Source organism: Lepisosteus platostomus, chromosome 6, assembly GCF_059453375.1.
Source record: "Lepisosteus platostomus isolate fLepPlt1 chromosome 6, fLepPlt1.hap1, whole genome shotgun sequence".
In the NCBI taxonomy this organism is placed as follows: Eukaryota; Metazoa; Chordata; class Actinopteri; order Semionotiformes; family Lepisosteidae; genus Lepisosteus; species Lepisosteus platostomus.
This window is the reverse complement of record NC_142616.1, coordinates 45,646,262-45,650,677: the sequence shown is the minus strand read 5'-3', so window position 1 is coordinate 45,650,677 and position 4,416 is coordinate 45,646,262. Positions and strand designations below refer to the sequence as shown.

Here is a 4,416-nt window from a genome sequence, read left to right as displayed (position 1 = left end):
CATTTGCTCCTGGTGGGATATTGTCATTCTCGTACGAGAAACGTTACAAGGGAGAAAGCTGCTTCAGCTCCCGCGACACACCCCTTAGGCGTTGGTTGCCGGCGGTTGGTTTCCAAGGTGACCAAGCTTCTGGAAAGTTCTTGAACTGTAGTAGCTAAACGGGACTGTGGTAAAGCCCAGATCACAGGTGTCTAAAGAAGAAATAATCTAATAAAGATCTAGGGCTATAGTAAGTAAAATGATCCATTTTATCTGCTTTCTCAACAGTAACATGAGTTTAACACTGTTACTTTTGTTAATGTGTTCGGTACTCCCGGGCTTCAGCAAAGAGACACACAAAGATGAGGGGAACTACACTAACAGCGCCCAGGCGCAGGACTTTCATCTGAAATTATTGAGGCAGTTTAGCAATCTGTTATTCACAGGTAGGTGAGGTATAAAGATACACCAGATTAGGGTTCAGTCTGTCGGCCTGCTTGGTTTTGGGGTTAGGAAAGTCAGTATGGTGTTTAGGTGGGGACTTATTGGGGAAAAAAATCAATGTGAAGAATTTAAAATCGTCAAGGGCCGAAATTCCCAGAGACTCAGCAGAAGGGATGGTACAGTACGTGATTTCTGCCTCGAGAACAGCAACATTCCAGCTGCTTCGGGCCTGTCTTACGTTTAACGTCTACAGGGGGAAATATTTTCATATTTTTATGTTCATTCCATTAATAACATTTAATAAACGGTTTGCCGTGTCGAAACACTAATATTTCGAGATAAGTCACCTGAAGTAGTGTTTTACGCCTCTTACCGTGTTGTAGCCTACACTGGGTGAAAACTTCCTCCTGAAATGGTGATTTTTGTCAAGTGTATTGTTCGTCACCACACAATGTTCGAAATAATTTAGGTGCTGAACACAAAGAGAGAGGTGTACTTTACGCACTTCTTATTCTGCTTCTTTACATTGGTACAAATGAAAAGTCAATCGAAGTGAAACCCTGCCATTATCTGAGTACAGTTCACGTTGGGAGTCTTAATGCTTCGTGGATACCGTGATATTGATTTTTGTGTGATTTTAAGTTCGTTATTTAGCAAATAAATCTCCGAAAGTTAGATTTAATACCCAAACTTTTTATGCACATATACAAAATACAATTCGAAAAAAGAAAATTAATTTTAATATTTGATCTTTATAGGTTACAAGCACTCGAACTCCTTACTTTTTTAATTGCTAATAAACAATATCAGTGTACATCATGCATTTAGTGCTGAAATAAAGTAATGGAGTGTTATAAAAATGTCACATTGGTATCCATCTACCAAAACCAAAATCCAGACCTTATAAGTACATTATAAGTATTACTAGTGGAAGTGACCTTACCGACATAAAAGAGTCTTTTGGTTACAAAATCATGTTTACCCAGTTTATAAGTACTTTGAATCTGTATCACAGATTCAAACTGAGTTATTGGGATTACTGTAAAAAAGCATATGTACCAGCACGTAGTTGAGGGATGTTGGCTCTTCTTGTCTGATATTTTCATTGATTGAAAGTGGAAAGTGAACGTTTTATGTAAAATGTAGTTGTCTTTGGCATGGTCTGTTTTGCACTATAATCATATATCAGGGAATGATTTACAATATTGTGTGGAAGGAGTATTTCTGCATTTAACATTTACCATGTGTCCTCCAAGGAGGAGAAGAGAAAAAGATGTATGTACATTGAAGGCAGTACTATAACTGTCTTAAAGCTAATAACACAAGGGGTTGTGAAAAAAAGTACATCCTCTTAAGCTATAATTACTATTATTTTAAAGGGTTTAGAAAGTCAACCAAAGGACAATGTGTTGTCCTCTTTCTTGTAATAAAATGGCTGTATAATAGTAGAAGAGATATACAGTAGACTGCTTATTTTTTATCTGGTATGAAATATTATGCTATGTAAAATTAATTTAAGTGTTATTGTTTATTTTCATTTGTTGGCCATCATTTGATGGTTTCCTAGACAATGCAGAACATGAGGTAAGTACTGAAGGTGATCCAAATCCAGTTCTGGAAAACTTCACGTTCTTCTTGTGTAACACCAGCAGTATACCCCATCTGGACCAGGAGCTTGTAACTATGCTTGTTCTCCTGCAGCAAGTCAAGCATGCTATGCAGCAAGGTAAAGCAGCCATCTGGTTCCTTTCCCTTTTCTCTTATGTGCAGTACTTCTGCAGTCATAAACCATAAAACTCAGGTACTGTATAGCTAAAATGTTCATTAATTTCTGTAATGCATACTGTACATCAAATTATCATACATGCTAGTGTAATCATACAACAAATAACACAGATACCTTTAAAATAAGAGTTTAATTAAAAGCCAAGGAACATTCTATATGTTCTGCTATATATGCAAAGATAATTGTGAGGACATTGCAAGTGTGTGAGGATGTACAGTATGCATGTGATGGAGATGGAATGTAGAAAGAAATTCTGATGTTTTTCACTGCTTACAGATGAAATTGTTGTGTAATGGAAATGGGGGGCATTTTATCATATTACCTTGTACTCTTGGTAAAGTTACTAAATTGGTAAACAATTTCACAGTTAATTTTTGCATAATTCTGCTTAATCTTAATCTAATGCATAATCAAATGTTAATATTAGATATCAAACACAATGAATAGTGAGTTTACTTTTTAAATTTGTGTAAAATTATAATTTAAATAAAATAAAAGATAATGCTTTTTTTAATCTGATATGTCTCTTCCAAGATAATCTTATCATAATATATCCGTAGTAAAAATACCTGTTTCACTTTTTCATTACTACTGTATATTAAACTATGCTGTATATCCCTTCTAGCTAGCCATACACTATTTTAAATCTACCACCTACAGTATTAAATTAGAAGTAACTAGACGATCAGGGTAGAATTTCGTAATAATATGATTTTTTATATGATTTAGTTCTAATGTTGTACTTTTTTGCAGGATATGAAAACCCTGTGGCAGGGTTGTCCCGTGTTCTGAGAAATGCCCAAATTAAGCCAAAGGTGAACATCATGGCAGACCCTACCTATTCAAAGCCCTTCAGAACAGTCAACCTGGTTTTGGGACTTTTCTTCTTCGTCTTCATTATATTAGGTACATCACTTTGATAGGGCATTTTGCCACCATCTGAACCCTGTGGCAAAAGTCTATTTTTCTGCCATCTCTGACTTTGTCCTTCTGTGTTTTGTTTTTATACTCATCTGCTTTATGATTATCACAAAATGTAGAATGTTAATAGAAACTGACATGATTTTTAGAACATGTGAGGTCATTCATTGGGGTTGAAGTAGTTCAGGTTGGTACAGTACCTGCATTAGAATACGTAGGCTGCAAAGCCTTCGACACACCTGAAGAAGGCTCCACAGCCAAAACATTGTGTTTCATTTTTTTATTTTCAGCATAGAATAAACCTTTACTTGTTCCATTAATCGGTGTTGTTCACTTATGAGGCAAATGTTTAAATCTGGCAGTAGTCCCAACTAATCATGTTTATACTCTTTAGGAAAAACAGTATAGGTTGATTAATGAAAGTAAAATTAAGATTATTGTTCTGTTGAATGCATGTGCTATTCAGGATTAAGTGTTTTCTGGAAAAAAAAGTGAACATAGTTCCACAAATAGCATGTGTTTGCAATTTAATAAAATCTATTGGAGCTGAAATAATCCAAGCTTACCTTGAACTTCCAGTGATAAATGGCCAGTGAGGGTGTCATGTTTCTGATTTGGATGGCATGCTAGATGGCTAATACTGTAGTTATTTACAATAAACTGCAATGTATCTCTTTTCATGTCTTCGTATTTATAACTCAACTATATATATATGAAGTTAAGTGGAAGTAAGTTATTACATTTCTCCCTGACTTAAAAATGTTTGCAATTAATGAATACATAACATCTTATAACATTTACAGATATGTTTGCAAGTTATTTCCTGGTGTGATGAAACAGGAAAGTCTTAATGGGATCTTACTCAACGTTTGCTTGTAATTTGTTTTTATTTCATTTGTTTAATTTAAAAAACGGAGGTCAAGAACAAAATCTCATGTAGACTGAAACTATAATATTCCATAAGATTCCTCCTTCTACAGTTAACATGAGTAATAATAACATTTTTACAAGTCATGTTAACAGATATTTACATTGAATTATATCAACTGTGTGTAAAGGCTTCTTTACACACTTCTATTATGAAGTCTGACACTTGTGTGGAGTGCACATTTTATCATAAAAGTCACTTATCTAGTGTCCACCCAAGTTTAATTGTGTACCCAAGCATGTTAGAAGTTGTTTCTTTCAGTAACACTTCGCTATGTGTGGAAATCATTAGGCAGGTTTATAGATTAAATTTCTGTTAAAGGACACCACTTTCAGAGGTAGATGTCTTGGTTTTCCTT

General features: G+C 34.8%; 1 long non-coding RNA gene across 2 annotated transcripts in view; it reads left to right on the top strand.

The window, feature by feature from the left end:
* The first annotated feature begins 150 nt into the window (after positions 1–150).
* The window catches only part of LOC148661807 (uncharacterized), a 30,723-nt gene continuing 26,457 nt past the window's right edge, over positions 151–4,416 (top strand). Inside the window, exons 1-3 of one of the 2 annotated variants that reach the window (XR_015939606.1) lie at positions 151–425; positions 1,991–2,149; positions 2,963–3,115. This is a non-coding gene — a long non-coding RNA (uncharacterized LOC148661807). The remainder of the gene's footprint in view (positions 426–1,990; positions 2,150–2,962; positions 3,116–4,416) is intronic. The other variant, XR_015939607.1, reaches the window with a different exon arrangement.